This window comes from Tasmannia lanceolata, unplaced genomic scaffold (assembly GCF_043159265.1).
Source record: "Tasmannia lanceolata isolate RefF3 unplaced genomic scaffold, GAP_Taslan_0.1 ptg000004l, whole genome shotgun sequence".
Lineage (NCBI taxonomy): Eukaryota > Viridiplantae > Streptophyta > Magnoliopsida > Canellales > Winteraceae > Tasmannia > Tasmannia lanceolata.
In genome coordinates, this window is record NW_027518681.1 from 7,924,465 (window position 1) to 7,943,742 (window position 19,278).

The 19,278-nt window shown below is 44.0% G+C and overlaps 1 long non-coding RNA gene across 1 annotated transcript; it reads left to right on the forward strand.

Annotated features, from left to right (window-relative positions):
* The first annotated feature begins 980 nt into the window (after nt 1-980).
* Nucleotides 981-18,625, forward strand: LOC143875794 (uncharacterized). Its single transcript, XR_013250198.1, has 2 exons — nt 981-2,314; nt 18,391-18,625. It is a non-coding gene; the product is annotated as an uncharacterized LOC143875794 (long non-coding RNA).
* Nucleotides 18,626-19,278: the final 653 nt, after the last annotated feature.

A 19,278-nucleotide genomic window follows, 5' to 3' on the forward strand; every position in this document is an offset into this window, starting at 1 on the left:
GTCCTTCGAGGCCCTAACTCATGAATGGAAAGTTAAACTTTTATTGTTCACCTCTTCTCCGCTTGTCTGTCTCGGGTTTATACTGTTTGGCCGTATACTGTGTTGATATTGCTGCAGACAGGCGTCATGGGCTTGGGTTGATCCTAGTGGATTGGGTTTCTCAGGAGCTTTGGTTTTTGCATCCGGACTGGTTCCGGGCCAGGAGTGGGCTCCCGGTCTTTGCGGAGACAAGCCGTGGCGAACTGTAGACACCCCATTTTGACCGGACCCTTTTCCCCAAAATCGAGCACATTTCTGAAGTTGAGTCGAGGTGCCGAAATGAAATAAATCCTGAAGAATTCTCATTGGTGGATAATTTTCGAAATCTCTTGAAGCCTGAATGGTCCCCAAGTGCCTATTGAGACCCTTGTTCAGTTGCCCCAATATCTTTGACCATTGTTGTGAAGCCTAAATGGCTTTGATGCCGGTACCCCATTATTCGAGCCTTGAATCGCTGACTTTGATACCTCGCGCTTAAATGTGCAATTCAGGTCATTTCAAGTTAAAATTTTTGTGAAGAAATGAGGTTAATTGGCCTGAACCTGATCCGATTTTATGTTGAGGGCATAGCTTGAATCCCAGGAAATTTAACCCGAATTGCCCCCCAATTCTTATTGTTATCCCAAAATCAATGCAAAAAGAGAGGTGAATTACCCAGCCAGGGTGTGCCATTATTAGCATCATATAGAATGAAACAGGGCCCAAATACTGATCCATGTTCTTTCCTAAGCCCCCCCTATATTGAAAAAAAATAGTTACAAATATACTTTAGCATCTTGCTTGTTTTCCAAGCAAGCAAATTAGAGCTTTCAAAGAGGGGAGTCTCATCGTGGCAGCCGAACAAAAAAAGAGAGAGATGGAGGGCTAGGATCAACCTAGAAGAAAGACCTAAGTATAAAGCCTCCAAGGAATTAGAGAGAGAGGGGGAGTTTTTGATTTTTCTTCTCTGAGGGAGGCGCCTCATTTTTCCTCTGGAAATAGCAGAGTGGAGGAGGTTGGGGGAGAGCTTCAACTCGACCACCATCAACCCCATCTCCGGCCGGAGCTCCGATCGGCCTCCATCTCCTTCTACCCACCGTTGAAGCCACCCTTTCCACCTCCAAAACCCATTCCCAGCTGCCATTTCCATAACCCAAACCCCCTCCATTTTTCGTTTAAGAAAATACACAGTAGAGAGAAGGGAGGAGAAACCCATTCTCGCCGGGAAAAGCAGAGAGAGAGAGAGAGGAACCCGATTCTCTTTACCCATCTTCTCCGGTGGTTACCTCACCGGAATCCGGCCTCATTTCCGGCAACCCCCAAATCCGGCCGATCTCCAACCAACCCCTCCATCTCCGATCACCTCTGCAAAACCCATCCACCGCATCAAACCCATCTTCAAACCCTCTTCCATTTTCTTCCACAGACATCCTCACAAACCCACCACCAACTTCCGGCCGGCCACTTCCATTAAACCACCTCCTTGCCTCCACCCCATTCCCATTTCCCCATCTAATCCGGTCAACTTTAACCCAAAACCCATTTCCCACCACCTTCTCACCGCAACTTCATCTTCCTCGGCCATCCCGCCGGAATCCGGCCACCCTTTTCCCTGTAAATCAAACCCCCAAACTTCCTTCTACAAATACTAAAACCATCCCTTCATCTTCTCCAACTCCCACCCTATTTCGCCCAAACCCATCAGCCACCACCATCCCTGTAAACCCATCACCTCCATTTCCACCCTTTCAAACCCATTTCAAAACCCCTTCGCCAAACCCCTTTCATTTGCAGATTTTCGAGAAAAAAAAAAAAAACAGAGGGAGAGAGATTGCAGAGAGAGAGGGAGTGATTCTCCTCCGGCAACGGTGCCGGAGCTCGGATTCCATCCCCACCACCCGAGCCTATCTCCACCGCCACTTCCACGAATTCGACCCACCTCCATTTCGAAGCCACCATCCTCTCCATCCTCACAATCTTCAAAACCCACAAACCCATCATCATCAGATCCGGTGATCCTCACTGGAATCCGTGGATTCTTCTGCCATTACCGTGTGCAGTAGCCCAATCAACCTCTATATTTTTAAGGAATCCGGCAATCCTACCCGGGCCCCACCATTTTCGGCACCACATTCTGCCGCACCAAAATCAATTTGCTTCGTTCGCTTCTTCATTTCCGTTTGGTCTTGGTTACCATCTCTCGCACCGTCAAATTGGAGGGAAGAGCAGATAAAGAAGGGACAATTTTGCATATCGTTGACCAAAGATTTTGCAAGGCAAGAAAACCAAGGAGAAGGTAATTTTCGATCCATCTTATCTATTCAAATGATGCCATATGTGGTTTGCATTCGCTTTCCTTGTTAAGCTTTGATCCTTTTGTTTCTCAATCCTTGGGTATGGGTTGTTTGCTTATTTGCTGCTAATAGGCTTTTCCTTCCTGACTCATATATAAAGATTTATACTCGGAAAGAGCTCCAGATGGGGTAGATTCTTCGATTCATCTTTCTTAAATCTTGGGTTCTTATATCTTTTAATTTTGAAAGGAAGTAGAGATTGGCATTGGCTTGATTATGCTTGTTTGATAATTTCACCCTTCACTGAGCTTGTTTTCATTTGTTGAGTTTTTATATATATATATACACAGAGTACTTGTGTAGAGTGTTGTTGTGCATATGCCACCCAAAATGCAGCTAGACCCGCATTATTTGTGTAATTCGAGCCATTCATTGCTTGGCCTCCGGATTAGATAGAATATGCCTAGCTAATTCTCTCCTCATGGAAATCCTGACCATATGATTTCTTAGGTTTGAACCAAGCAATATATGAAGCACCTATGGATCCTATGATTAAGATTATGTTGAAATGATCATAAGTTGGACAATTGAAATCACCTTATAAGAAGGACCTTTTGGGCTTGTGGCAAGGCATAATAAATGAAGGGCTCGAATCACCAAATAATGTGTCACCACTCTGTGTTGATCATCAAGCATTATGAATCCAATATATTGAAATGTCTGATGCATTTTTCTTAATTCTCGTGTTCATTTTGTGTTGGCATAGTGTCGGACCTGTACTCCCATTTGTGGCGAAGTTTTCTCCTCACAACTCTTTCAGATCATGCTTTCATTTTCTGGTTTAATTGTCTGTCTGCATTCCTCTATCTACCATGGTCATGTCATATAGGGGTATATGAGATTAGCTTTTCCTTTTGATATTATAGTTTCCACTCTCATTCATGTAAGAGGCATCTTGGTTGTAGAATTGTTTCCTATACTAACACCTATCTTAAATCCCTTGAGGAAGCAAACTCAGAACTCCCATTTATATTCTCCTTGTGTCAATTTATTCTTAACCATTTTTTTTAAAAAAAGAACCCTTCTCCGGGCAATGATAAGGTTACTTGGAGCCCGTCTTTGTGTTTTGTGGCTCACCGTTTTTTGCACTTGAATCTGCACAAGTTGATATCCCCTGTATGCACTGAAATTTTTACTAATTGGAATTATCATAATCTTTTGATATTTCTAATACTCTTCTTATCTTAAGCATTGAGTTAGGTTCTGAAGACAATAATGAATGGACTGTTCAGGTGAGATTATCTTGAAGCTTATCATATTTGTTTAATTTTACTTAAATAAATTGTTTTAGGGAAGAAGGAGATCAGATGACTACTCTATTCGATGTTATCGACATGAGTACTGTCTGATTTCAAGGCGGGATTAGAAATACTATTATGTGTATTATGATATCAGATGATTACTTTAGCATCATCTGATTTCATCCCCATATTGGGGTGGTGTTTGTGGTTGGGCATAGAAGTGTTTGATATTGTTTTCTTTTACTTTATTAGGCTATCCAGCGGCTGGTCTGGACTAACTAATGTTGTTTACCATTTTATGATTGCTATAGATTGTGTATTTTTTTTTTATTATTGAAAATTCTTCTTTGCTTAGCACTTGATTTATTTTTATAAGAATAGAATGGAATTTGCGATCATCTGGTAGCCTTTTCTTCTCTCTTTGATAGACTAACACAGTCTTATAGATTTATGTTAAATTTCTTTAGATACTAGAATCCCCTCTCATTGCGAGGGCGATGAAGGCGCTAGCCCAAGCCCATCCTTAGGGGACTTGCTCAGTCCAAATAGCATACCCCTCCTTTGTATATAGGAGACTTGCCCAGTCTCATGCTCTTGCTAAACCTCCTCTTTGTGCGTCGTTTGGTTTTGGGAGAACACCCTACTCGGCTTGGCAGCATACCCCTACCCTTATGGGTATTGGGTTGCACATTTGTTGCACCCTAGGGCTAGGTAGCTGTCCGGCCCGGCTGGGTGTTTTACCTTTGCCAAATATGCACATGGTCTCTTTTTCCTTTTTACGTCATTTGTGTCTCGGAGACAAGCCTTGTCTCATGTAGAGAGTTTCCCCTTTAGGAGGCTTACCTAGCCTCATGTTAGAGTGTCCTCCTCTTTTAGAGTGAGTCTTTGACTCGGTAGTGTTATTAGAGAGTCTCTGACTCATTTGTTCCCCCTCTTTAGTGTTGTTAGTTCGGAGTTTCTCCTTTAGAGTTGTTGATTACTTCGCTTTGATTAGAGGCTAACTCAGTCTTGTTAGAGCTTTGCTTTCTTTGGGATCTTGGATCGTTTTCTCTCTTCTTGGGACGCTATCTTTCTTGTTGTGGTTCGTCTCTTTGAGACGCTAATTGCTTATTCGGGGTTTCCCCTTTTGCTTTAGGGCTTTGCCCTAGTTTGTGGTATTACTTGCGTGTTCCCTTGAAGATTGAAAGCATTTAAAGGTTTAGAGCATTGGAAAAGCTTTAAAATCCAAAAACAGTAGAAATTTAAAACTCAAAAATATTTGAAAAGCTTTAAAATCCAAAAACAGTAGAAATTTAAAACTCAAAAAAACATTTGAAAACTTTAAAAATATCAAAAACATTTGAAAATATAGAAAACCTTAAAAAAATCTGAAATGTTAGTGTTTCTTTTAAAAGCGTAGTTTGAGAGTTCGTTTCGAACTACGTTGGCTTGATCCTCTTTTACGAGGTACGTAGTGCAACTTGGGATTCTTATCCCAGGTCCAGCCAAACTTTGTAAATAAATATTTTAACCATTTTTCTTCAAAACCTTGTTTTCAACAAGATCTTCCTCTAGAGTTAGGAGTTTGTCCTAGATAGAGAGTTTTAGAGTTAGGAGTTTGTCTTTTATTTGTTGTGTGCTTGTTTGTGTTTTAGAGTTAGGAGTTTGTCTTTTATTGTGTGCTTGTTGTGTGTTTGTGTTAGAGTTAGGAGTTTGTCCTAGCTAGGAGCGCCTCCGTCCGGTCAGTTGGCGATTCAAATCGCCGACTGATGACTAGGTCCAAGATGCGTTAGTAATCCCATTGTTTTCCTTAGGACGCACAGCCTAGTTACACATAGGTTGTAGGAACCACCTGCATTAGCTTAGGGCTAACCTGCATTTAGTTAGGGCATATAGGGTGTCCTAAAATATACAATTCACTGGAATTTAAATAATTGTTCAAGAAGCTTTAATAATTAGTCCGGTCTTTTAGATCGAGTCTAAGATTGAGGTCTAGGTGTCTTAGGCATCCTAGCTTAGAATAGGCGCGAAGAACTACGTTGCCTTGATTCTCGTGGAGGCGGGGATACGTAGGCTTCTTTGGATGAATATCAGACCATCCGAGGACTCGGGCTAAATCGTTTAGAGTCTTAGGATTTGTTGTGTTATATTGTATATTTTGATGTGTTTTCTTACTTTCTTGTGCAGACCTTATACCTGTAGCTGTAACATGCATGTGTTTGTCCACCAGAACTCAGACACCAGTTAGGTATATCACTCATAACCTAGTTGTGATTAGGCGACACACATCTTTCATTTTGTTTTGTATGTGTTTATTATTTCATCCCCGAGTCATGCATGATTAGGTAGACGTTCACTCGGGGATATTTGTTCCCATTTCACATGATTTTACCCAAAATTATTCGAAGTTAATAAATAAATGGCATAAGAGACCAAGTGTTCGCACTCGGGCGAATTGGGGGTGCTCTTCGGACCTTCTCCATTCGTCATCAGGCACGGACCTTTTGTATCTCTGGTTATCCATTGCAAACAGAGCATTTGTTTTGGTTCCATGGCTTGTCCATGGATGGCGACTCTGAGTTATCTTTAGATACATCTCAGTTTCGAGCTGTGGCTCCTGATCAGGATGTATCTCTTTCTTTTCATATCGCCACTCATGCTATGCTGTGAGGGTGGCAACAGTTTCGAGAGTTCCTTGGTAGAGCTCTCTTTTCATTTTGGAGATCTAGAGGATGGTGTGGGGACTCGTCCCCTCATCCTATCCTCAGATCGGGGTCCACACGAACCAAGCGTCAAGTACCCTAGTTTTAGTGAACTGGGTTTCCAATGAGCTTTGGTTTTTGCATCCGGGCTGGTTCCGGACCAGGAGTGGGCTCCCGGTCTTTGCGGAGACGAGCCGTGGCGAACCAAGCGTCAAGTACCCTAGTTTTAGTGAACTGGGTTTCCAAAGAGCTTTGGTTTTTGCATCCGGGCTGGTTCCGGACCAGGAGTGGGCTCCCGGTCTTTGCGGAGACGAGCCGTGGCGAACCAAGCTTCAAGTACGCTAGTTTTAGTGAACTGGGTTTCCAAGGAGCTTTGGCTTTTGCATCCGGACTGGTTCCGAACCAGGAGTGGGTTCCCGGTCTTTGCGGAGACGAGCCGTGGCGAACCAAGCGTTAAGTACCCTAGTTTTAGTGAACTGGGTTTCCAAGGAGCTTTGGTTTTTGCATCCGGACTGGTTCTGGACCAGGAGTGGGCTCCCGGTCTTTGCGGAGACGAGCCGTGGCGAACCAAGCGTCAAGTACCCTAGTTTTAGTGAACTGGGATTCCAAGGAGCTTTGATTTTTGCATCCGGACTGGTTCCGGACCAGGAGTGGGCTCCCGGTCTTTGCGGAGACGAGCCGTGGCGAACCAAGCGTCAAGTACTCTAGTTTTAGTGAACTGGGTTTCCAATTTGATGAGTACGAAGAGATTTGCAAAAGAGCTTCTTTCATTCACATTCAATATATATTTACAAAGTCATTTTTGCGCTGGGTAGCTCGCTACTGATGGTATTTGCGAAGGTTCTTTGAGTTCCAGGCATGGGGTAGTAGCTGCTCCTCAAGTGTTTCCACTTTATAACTTCCCGGACGGATCACCTCCTTTACTCGGTAAGGCCCCTCCCAGGTTGGGGAGAGTTTTCCGACCTTCTTGGGTTGGGAGATAGCAGCTTTCCTTAAGACCAGATCCCCTACTCAAAATTCTCGGGGGCGTATCTTGGAGTCATGATAGTGGGACACTCTTTGCTTGTAGGCGGCGACTCTGATTCAGGATTCTTCCCTCGCCTCCTCCAATAAGTCGAGATTTGCGCAGAGCCCCGAGCCCCGAGCCCGTCACCATTGAGCTGTTCATTGAAGTTGGTGACTCTAGGGGACGGGGTGCCTACATCGACCGGTATTACTGCCTCTGTTCCAAAGGACAGGTTGAATGGTGATTCACCTGTTGGTGTGCGCGGGGTGGTGCGATACGCCCATAAGACATGATAAAGCTCATCTGCCCATCAGCCAGCTTTTTCGTCCAGCCTTTTCTTTATCCCTTGCAGTAGGATTCGGTTCGTCACTTCTGTCTGTCTATTGGTCTGTGGGTGCGCTACTGAGGTGAACCTCTGCTCAATTTTCAAGTAGGAGCAAAACTTTCGAAAATTCCGGCAGTCGAACTGTTTACCGTTATCTGTTATCAAGACGCGAGGGATCCCGAATCTGCAGACCACTGACTTCCAAAAGAAGTTCTGCACGTTCTGCTCGGTGATCTGGGCTAGAGGTTCAGCCTCCACCCATTTGGTAAAATAATCGATGGCCACTACTACGAAGGTGCGCCTTCCGGAGGCCGGTGGGAAGGGGCCCAAGATGTCCATCCCCCAAATTGTGAAGGGTAGTGGGCTGATGATTGGAGCCATAGATACAGCGGGCTAATGAATGGTGGGGGAAAACTTCTGACATCTCTCACACTTCTTGACCAGGGTCAGTGCGTCTTGTCTCAATGTCGGCCAGTACAGACCTCTCAGCAAAACTTTGATCGCCAGGGCCTTGCCCCCCAGATGTTCCCCGCAAATACCTTCGTGTGTCTCTTGCAGGGCGTACGTGGCATCGCTGGGCCGGAGGCACTTGAAGTATGGGAGGGTGTAGGACCTTTTGAACAGGTTCTCACCATCGAGTGAAAACCGAGCTGCTCTTTGTCTCACTTTGCGGGCTTCTTTCTTGGCCTCGGGTAGTTTCCCACTACGCAGGTAGTCGACGATCTCGTCCATCCAGCAGGACTCGTGCTCCACCTGCATGACTTCAGCGGCCTTTCTTTCGATACTGGATTTCTGTAGAAACTCCATACATATATTTCCGAGAGCCGTGTATCCGGACGCGGCCAGCTTAGACAGCACATCTGCTTTTGTGTTTCCTGTTCTGGGGTTTCTGACGACCTCAAAACTTTTAAACTTGGTGGATAACTGTCGGACCTGAGAGAGGTATTTGATCATTCGCTCGTCGCGGGCTTCGTATATCCCTTGAATCTGGTTTGCAACCAACTGGGAATCACAGTAGGCTTTCAATCTTTGCGCGCCAGTGTGGACTGCAAGATTCATTCCGGCGAGGAGGGCTTCATATTCAGCCTCATTGTTGGATGCGCGGAATCCGAACCTCAAGGCGTAGTCTAGAGTGAAGCTGTCCGGCCCGGTTAGAACCAGACCGGCTCCGCAGCCAACCTTGTTCGAAGATCCGTCCACGTGCACTTCCCAGAGCGGTTCGGCGGTTGAAGGACCCTCCTCCGCTGGTGGTACGGGGATGATTTCTGCTCCAGTTCCATCTTCTGCTAGCTCATCAGCTGCGATTGCCTTTTCCGCCGCTGGGGCTTGGGCGACTTCAGGTTCGATGATCTGCTGGGGGATGGTGCATTCATCCACGAAATCTGCTAGTACTTGAGCCTTGATTGCGGGCCTTGGCATGTACCGGATGTCGAACTCACTCAATTCCACGGCCCATTTCACAAGTCGTCCTGAGATGTCCGGCTTATGGAGAACTTGCCTGAGTGGCTGGTCAGTCAGGACCTTTATCGTGTGAGCTTGAAAGTACGGTCTCAACTTCCTGGCTGCCATAATCAGGGCGTAGGCCAACTTCTCGACCCGCTGGTACCTGACTTCGGCATCGTGGAGGACTTTGCTAACATAGTAGACCGGTTTTTGTTGGCTGTGCTCTTCCCGAGCCAGGGGGCTTACAGACAGATACAAGAGTAGCTCCTCACCAAGCTCCGGCTTTGTCAATAGCGTTGGAGAGGATAAGTATTGTTTTAACTCCTCGAAGGCGGCCTGGCATTCCTCTGTCCAGGGCGCGGTCTTGAGTCCTTTGACTGCGTTGAAGAAGGGGAGACACCTCTCTGCAGATTTTGAGATGAAACGCCCCAGCACGGCTACCATCCCTGTCAGTCGCTGCACTTCTCTGATGGTTTTTGGTGGAGTGAGCTCCACCACGGCCTTGATTTTTTCTGGATTGGCCTCTATCCCTCTTTGGCTAACCATAAACCCTAGGAATTTTTCCGAGCTGACGCCGAAGGTGCACTTAGTGGGATTGAGCTTCATCTTATGGTCTCTCAGGACTTGAAATGTTTCTTTCAAGTCGGAGACATGATCTTGCGCACTTCGGCTTTTGACCAGCATGTCGTCGACATAGACTTCCATGTTGAGGCCGATCTGATTCCGGAAGAGCTTGTTTACAAGCCTCTGATATGTGGCCCCGACGTTTTTCAGGCCGAAGGGCATAACACGGTAGCAGTAGGTCCCCTGATCTGTCACGAAGGAAGTCTTTGGTATATCTGACTCATACATTCTGATCTAATTATATCCGGAGAAGGCGTCCATGAAGCTGAACAATTCGTGACCCGCGGTGGCATCAATGAGCTTCAACTTTTGGGAGCGGATAGCTGTCCTTGGGGCAGGCTTTGTTCAGATCGGTGAAATAAACGCAGGTCCTCCACTTTCCATTTGCCTTTTTTACCAGGACTACGTTTGCCAACCAGTCCGGGTACTGGATTTCTCGAATGAAGTCAGCTCTCAAGAGCCTCTCCACTTCTTCTTTAATTGCCTGCCGCCTTTCGAGGGCGAAGTGTCTTCTTTTCTGCTTCACCAGCCGGCAGGTTGGGTCAACACCGAGTTTGTGCGTACTGACCTCCGGGTTTATACCGGGCATGTCCGCGGGGGCCCATGCAAAGACATCTGCGTTGTCCTAAAGGAATTGGGTGAGGCTGTGCCGGGTGTCGTCGGCCAGAGAGGAGCCGATCTGAACGACCTTCTCACCATCATTTTTGCACAAGGGGATGGAGATGAAGTCCTCGGCGGGCTGAGTTCCCTGGGCTTCATCCCTAAGGTCGAGTAACTCAATTGGCAACGACTCCATCGCATTTTTGCCCTTCAGTGCCATTGCATAACACTCCCTAGACTGCGGCTGGTCCCCCCTCACTTCTCCAACGCCGTTTGGCATAATAAACTTCATCTTCTGGTGACAAGCTGATGCGACGGCACGGATCAGGTTCTGGCCAGGCCGTCCTAAAATAGCGTTGTAGACCGAAGTTGCCCTCACTACTAGGAAGTTGACCATGGCGAAAGCTTGGCAGGGTGGCTCTCCGACGAGGACAGGAAGTTCGATTTGTCCCTCTACCTTGACGACCTCTCAAGAGAAGCCGAAAAGATCTGAATTCGCCGGCCTTAAGCGGTCGTCACCTATCATCATTCTTTCGAAGGCGTGATAGTACAAAATGTCAGCTGAGCTCCCATTGACTACCAGGATTTTCTTCAACTCCCAGTTTGCGACGAGCATGGTTAGAACCAGGGCGTCGTCATGTGGTAGTATCAGGTTGTCGAGGTCCGCATCCGAGAAGGAGATCTCATTCTCCGTCTTCATCTTCTTGTTGCATATGTGCACGACATTGACTCGGCGTGCGTATGCTTTTCGAGCAGCAAACGATGTGCCCCCAGCTGCCGGACCACGCATAATTGTGCCAATGACCCCCCTTGGTTGGGAGCGGTGTGCCTCTGGTTGTGGACTAGACGGCGGAGGAGATTGTCCCCGGACTGGGGGCGGTTGTGACCGCCGAGGGCTCCGGCCCCGGGGACCTTTCTCCTTGGGCTCACTTCGGACATATTTTTTCAAATAGCCCCGGCTAATCAACTGCTCGATTTCCTCCTTCAGCTACCAGCAGTCGTCCGTGTCGTGACCGTGGTCCCTGTGGAATCGACAGTACTTCGACTTGTCTCTCCTGTTTCCCTTGGAGATCATTGGGGTTGGCCACTTTATGAACTCTTCTCAGCTGATAGCGGCCAGTATATGTCTTCGGGAGGTGTTGAGGGGGGTGAAGTTCTCCTCCCTCCTCTGGGGGGATTTTTCTCTTCTGACGGCCTTGTCATCCCTACGCTGTTTAGCACGGTTCTTGTCTTCAGAGGTTCTCCTCCGATTTGAGTCCAGGGCAGCCAGGGTCTCTTCTACTGATATATATTCCTCTGCCCTGGCCATTAGATCTGCTAGGGAGTGCGGATTCCGGCGGGCCACTGCTCGGCGAAAATCATTAGATCTAGCACATGATTGCGAAACACGGCCTTCGCATAAGACCCTGTTTGGATTGTAGGAAAAGTATGGAAAGTAAAAACTTTATAATGGTAAACTTTCTTTAAAATCTGTATTTTTTTCTGTTACAAATCAGTAGTAGAATTCTCTAAATTCTCTCCCTTTCATTCTGAGGTTGTACTTGGACGCACATTTAAAGTCATGGGTGCCCCAGCACCCAGAGGATTCAAAATGCCAACTGTCCCACAGTATGATGGGACCACTGACCCCGTAGACCACTTGGAGACGTTCAGGACAATGATGCTCCTCCACGGTGCGTCAGACGGCTTCCTCTGCAGAGCATTCCCGACGACCCTGACCGGTGAGGCAAGGGACTGGTACTCAAGGATCAGACCGAACTCCATCAGCAACTTCGATGACTTCGGGGAAGACCTGGTCCGCCACTTCATGAGCAGCCGCAGGCCAAGGAAAACAACAGCCTCCTTGATGGCCTTGCGGCAGGAGGATAATGAACCTTTCACTTCTATTTTCTGCAGCATAGGGTCAGCTCTACGGTCTGGTGACCTGTTTCTTTCCACCGATTGGCTCGCCGCGGAGCCGAAGTGGCTTTCTGGACTCCTACGACGGGACCGGGATTTTGCTTGTGGTGCGCGTTCTTCGTGAGCTTGGCGCCTTTGCGCAGAGCGAGACCGCGACCTCCGACGGCGGTGAGGCTCTGTCTGTGCATGCCTGGCTGTGGAGTGACGGACTTGTCTGGTGGAGTGATGAGTTCGGTCCTCACCGTGGCGCGATGACTCTCCCCTGTGGATGCCTGGCCTTCCTTGGACAGGTCGTGGAGCTTCTGGGGGAGGTTGGGGAGGCACCTGGAGTAGCTACTGGTACTGACAAACGAGAGCTGTCATTTGCTGAAAAAGAGCTTGAACTTGCTCCGGAGTGGGCATGGGGTTGAGGTGCTCCGAGTGAGCAGGGCTCTGCTCGGCGGTAGCAGAAGCTGCCACCACCAACGAGGCAATTCGCTCACTCCGGGTCCTGCGGGGCAGCACTGTTCGGGTAGTCCGTGTGGTTGGTATTCACGCACTCTTGCGCCCTGCCATTTTTGCGAGAGATCTGAACAACTTTTAGTTCTGGGGTCCCACGGATGGTGCCAATCTGTTAGGCCTGAAATCGGTTAACAGATATGACAGGACGTAAGGGCCGAGCTGGAGGGCCCAAGGAGCTGAAGTGAAGGAAGCGAGTCTGGATGAACTGTGTTCTGCACAGAAGCAAACGAGGTCAGAATGACCAACCCGGAGTGTACTCCGGACAGGCCCTTCGACACTCAAGTCAGTATGAGTAGGAGTGCAGAGGGAGTTTAAGAGTGGTGGGTGAGAAGTTATTACCCTTATTTATGAGCTTTGGAAGCCCTTTTATAGAGGAAAAACTGGGGTAGTTGGGGAGTTAATGCTTCGGGACAGGTGTTGACCAGCTATAGGTTCAAGCTCACCTACTCTGCGGTAATTACCAAACTACCCCTGCTGACGCGGGGTCTGCGGTGGGCCCCCCTGGAGACACGTGTCGGCAGCTAATAGGCTGGTCTGCGGTGGGCCCTTCTCGAGATACGTGTCGGTAATTAATAGGCTGCTGTGTTTTTACACCCCATCACTTTTCATGGTTGATGGCAGCTGAAATCTGCTATCTTGATATAGGTGTTGTTACAAATTGATTTTTTTTATGTGAGTTACCAAACACGATTCGGTTTTTTAAAATCACAATCAAAATTAAAAACAATATCAAAATCAAGAAACAGAATTAGAATTGTTGCCAAACGCACCCTCCGTTCCTAATGTAATAATGGAAATTTACTATTGAAAACGGAGCAAATTCACTAATAGATATAACTAAATATGGGCTTATTGTTGTAGTGACTACTCCTAAGATTTTTTTTCTTCTAAAGTTCACAATCCAAAAGTAGGGGAAAATTTCTAAAGATCAAGTGTTATTTAACTCTGCTCCACAAGAACGCAGGAACTCTCTCTTGGAAGGACGAAGGAATGCTCTCATACATTGGATTCTCTTATACAACGTTCTGAATTTTATTGTACATGGATTCATGGAATTTTCTTATATATCTAATTGTATTGATTTGAGTGCGATATATAGGCCTCAAATTATTGAATATGGATAGTTTCCTTAATTTCGAAATTGCAGAATTTTGAATAGTTTTGCTAGACTTTCAACCAACTTTTGAGATTACAATTTGCAGTAATTAGAGTTTCTCATATGCAAAAGCCAGCCGCGAAATTGGTTTCTGCGAAATTGCCTACCCAAAAATATGCTTTTTTCAACTAAATATGGATCTTTGCTTCTTTTTCTTTTGTTGATCATCCATTTCTATGGTCTTAATTAGATGGTTAGGGTCATTGGCTCTATGTGTTTTTGGATGGTTCCAGGCCGAGGTGGGCCTATGACAATGTAACCGTCCAAATTGACCAAAGGTGAGTTTTAATGTTAGTCTCCTCATTTATAACACGTGTAATCTTCACAGTTTCTTTACATAATTATTTTGGGATATGATATTACTAGTAAGACACCCCGTGCGATGCACGGGCAAAAAAAGAAGTTTGGCTTAAAATTGTTTTAAAGACAGAAATATGCATTAGTTGCCTCAAAACATGTGACAAAAGAGTAATATCTCTTATAAATTATATATTTAAAAAGGGACATGAAAATGGAGGAAAGAATAACAAATTCATTTTCTTGAAAATAGGAAGGAATTACAAATTCAGTTTCATAAACATAAACAGAATGAAAATCGAGCAAAATCCCAACTTCTAAGACAACAAATCAAAGCCAGACTATCAAGCAAAATCCCAATTTCTAAGCCAACAAATCAAAGCCAGACTATCAACAGAAAGTTCAAGTGGTTCGTAAGTGATGAAATAAGATGAAACGTCAATTTGCCACTCTACTCCACCGAAGCAACTGTCATTCTTTGCGAGTAGACCTCTCCAACCGCAACTCAAGCCCGGAAGCTCAACAACAAAATTATTCATTTGGAACCTATGAAAAAGCAACTAAGGAAGGATTAGAAGATTTCCTTTTTTTATCAAAAAGCAGAAATGCAACTACGGAAGCATTAGAAGATTTTATTTCTTTATCAATAAGCAGAAATTTTAAATAAGTAACTCCTATGATCCAAATTTCAAAATACATACCATTTAGGACAAAAGTGACAATGATCGAAAGGAAATACTGTTTTGCTGATAATGATCCATACAGTTGGTTATTCAAGCACAATAAAGAGATCATTAACCTTGGTATGGTGGGTTGACCAGATGAGACTCCACAAACACCCCTTGTTCGGTCAAAGCTGTACCCACTTGGAGGGTAAAGCCAGCTCCTAAAGAATGGCCAGCAACACATAGATTGGAGGTTCCTAATCTATCAACCGCCAAATTTAGTGCCATGAAAGCTACATTATATCTGACAGATCCCTTCAAACTTTCCCATGCCAAAAAGGAAGATCATCCTCAAAATTTCTCCTAATAGTTGGGCTCTTAAAGTCCCCCTAGTCGAAGAGTAGCCCTTGGAGCAATGCTCGGCATTGTTACTATGAAATCAGCCACAAAAGGGCGAAAATGTAAATGAATCAGTCAAGTAATGCTATTTTGAAATAAATCTTATTGGAATCCTAAATGTGAAGACAAAGGCGCAAAGATGTACCCAAATATCGCAAATTACATCAACTGGGGTGATACACAAAAAAGAGAAGAGCTTCAAAAAAACATAACAAAAAATAACAGCAAGATGCTCTATGTCAAGAGGAATAGATTCTCCTCAAAAGACTACACCAAATTTTCACTCCCCAGGCTCTCAGCAAGAAGCAAGCCGTGAGACATCCATTGTTATAAATCTTACCTTTTCACCCTCATTTCTTCCAACCTCAGACTGGTGGACTACATGTGTGTCTCTAATAGTAGCAATATACAATATTTAGCTTGTCAAAAAGGGAATACTGTAAGATGTAACTAACATTTTGAGCAAATGACATGCATTCCCATAAACTTGACTTGCATTTAGTTTTTTGGGTACACTTCGGATATACATCTAGGATTATAAGTTTCCATAAAAGAGTTGCAATGGGGGTTTGTAGTATCCACATAGTAGGAGTTGAGCATTGCTTTTAGTTGCAGAGAACAGAACATCCATGAAGCCAATTCATGGCTTCATTTGACAGGGAATCTAATATTGAATATAAAGCTATCAAGTTCAACATAGAGATTAAAAACAAAAACATGAAATTGAACTAAAATAGCAAAAGTAAAATATACACAAATGCAATTTGGGAACTCTGCTTCCAAGACTACACAGCACATTAAAATTGCTCCAGGAAAGTGTATACTAAAGAAAATGTCCAATATCAAATACTATCAGATGAGGCCATTAAGATGAAGCAGTCTAATCATAAGAAATATTATCAGATGAGTCCATTAAGATGAAGTAGTCTAATCATAAGAAATATTATCAGATGAAGCATTATAATTCATAAGAAAACATAGAAGTGAAAAATTGAAAACCCAACCCAACGAAGGAAAAAATTATAACAAAGAACATAGAACAAAACCCAAATCACCCCTCAAACAGCTTGCAATTAGGGATTCTTTTGGAATCCCCTTCACTCGGTTGGGCTGCAAGATAAATTGTTTGGAAAATTACAACAAAGTATGATTGTTGGGCTGCAAGATTCACAATACCATGCCTATGGGATTGCTTGAGCTGCCAACTCTATACGCAACTTTCCTTACCTGAAAAACCAAACATAGATGATTGGAAAATGAGTATGGCGTGTGGATAAAAAATGTGGTGGTAAATGAAGCCAAGAAGAAATGAAGCAAGGCATTTCAGAAAAAAAATTCAACAATATAATTTCTTGTTCTCGTGAAGACAGAGAAATAGTCAAAAGTCACCAATCCTAATTTCCAAATTGCAAAACCCTAGCTATCCCATCTTGAATCCCACAAGAGGTAATCTATCCGGATCCCCAACCCTTGTTTAGACACACCGATCGAAGTAGCCAAAAGATCCCACTAATCTTCCCGGTTAAAACCAGATATCTGTCGATATCTCCATATGCACCCCTTCGTCGAGATAAAACCAAACCCTATTCCCATCCCTTCCGATTCTGTCGCATCCCTTGCGCCCCTGTTTCCCCCACACCCTATCGAATTAAATACCTCTGAAACGCTGTGACTTTTTACAAATGCCTCCTCACCTTAAGCGGCTTAAATACAATTCAGCAAAGCATTTTTTTTTTTAAACTTCAATATTCCAACCTCGCAGCAGCGCTTCCCTTCCTCTGACCTCCATCCTTCCCATATATTCTTTTTACTTCAATTGCATGCTCGGGCTCCATCATTAAATTCGCACACCAGGTACTCTTTCACTGCACTATTTTTACTTTAGATTCCATTGTGTTACGTACCCAAGAGTAGCTGGAAGATCTTCTTGATTTCCTTAGTAGTAGATTTCCTTATTTCTTGCTATAGCTAGGATATTCCCCTTAATATTAGTTTCCTTTTATTATTATCTTGTTTCCTAAGTATCCTTTAGGATTTGGGAAGTTTGGATTGTTTCCTAAATAGTAGAAATGCTAATTCTATAAGTATGTAATTTCTTTCTTTTTAACGTATGAATGGAAAAGCAAGGACTGTTTTAGGAGATTTGGCCATCTCGAATAGGCCTACATTGTTTCTTTCTCTCTTATTTTTACTTTTATCCAAGGGGTCGTATCACATTGATTTGGGTTTTAGATGGATTATCTCTGCAAACAATTTATACATGCACAATCCGCCATCATTCTCTCTAATTTTGCTCTCTCTCTCTCTCTCTCTCTCTCTCTCTCTCTCTCTCTCTCTCTCTCTCTCTCTCTCTCTCGCTCTCTCTCTCTCTCTCTCACACACACACACACACAACAAAAAACAAGTACATTCCCATATCCATATTTGTCTTATTACGGCTGCTGCTGTTGTTATTTTCCTTCATTTTAACCCTATTTCTTACTTTCTTTGATTATCCTTACCCTCTTGCCCTCACCACTACTCATTCCATCTTCCTTTTTTTGTCTATTAATGGATTTTTGGCATATCCAATTGGATTCTGGAAATTGTCCTACATTTCATTTTATTGCCTCCATTTTCCCCTTCAGTATATGCTTTTGAATATGCTCCCTTCAGTACTTCTAGCATCAAATACCTGATGAACAAAAAAAGTTATCACACGCCAATCGATGTACATGAACTGTTGCCTATACGTATCTTCTGACCGTCCATGTTCGACGATAAAAATACATATTATCGGACGTTAGGACATTAGGATTGGATGATTGGCAAGCTTTTGAGGACAGTGGAGATACCATTTCCATATTGCTATATTGCTATATTATTGTAGTATTTCTATTTGGTACTATGCTCTTGGGTTTGCAAGATGTGAAATTCACATTGAACATAAAGTTCTTAAAGGTTTTAATAAATCCCTACACAAAGCCCCTGTTTGGGTTACAGGTCAAACATTTGGGAGTCAGCATGTGTGGGCATCCACACACTATTTTCTGAACATGTTGCTATATGAGTCTCTGACCAAAATACACATTTTATGTTAGTTTATTAGTTCTTATGGATGCTAATTTGGCAACATGTGAATTTCTCATGAGTTTTGCGGTGTCAAATTGTCTGATAACCTGTTTATTTGGTATTTTTTCAGGGATATGTCCTCTTCTCATAGATACAATTCATATTTTATGTAGAAGCTTTCTTCTAGGATTGGCAATTCAAAGTTGAGAGTTAGGCCATGATTTCTTCCATAGGTGAATGGTTTGTATGAGCAATCTGTTCTTCTTCTTTTTTCCAGGGATATGTCCTCTCATGAGAGATACAATTCAGATTTTATGTAGAAGCTTTGTTCTAGGATTGGCAATTCAAAGTTGAGAGTTAAACCATGATTTCTTCCATGGGTGAATGCTTTGTAGGAATTATAATCAGTTACGATCGATGACACTAGAATTATGAAACCTAGCTTGCTGTTGTGCATCGATAGCCATCTATGCTTTTTATTTTTAAATTTAGATGAAGGTTGTTAGACAACTCTTATTTTTTTCCGGTTTCTTTAAGATCTAAAATTAGTTTCACCCTGTGCGATGCACGGGTTACCCCACTAGTAGTTTACAATTAGCAGTCAAGGGTTAAATAGTCAAAATATTGAACTATGACGTGTTAAATTGAGAGAGTTAACGGAAAATTCAAAAAAATCATTCCTTTTCTATCGAGAGAAAACATCTCGACAGAAAATCTAGAGAAAAAATATCGGGCCTATATTTTTGAGAGAGAGAAAAGTTAGGCGATATTCCAAAAGATATATCGGCAGAAGAGGAGAGGAAATCTCTAAATTATCGGGTGAAGATTTTTTCTTTGTAGGTGAGACGAAACAGGGGGATGACACGTATGCAAAGTCTTTTAAAAGCTTAGAAAATATACGGTAAGACTAAAGGGGAGGTTGACATGTAAGCTTCAATGAACAGTAAAATAGGCGTTCCTCCTTATTATAATAGATAACCCCCTTTTCGTCCTTGGTCACACCCTTTCTAGTGTACTT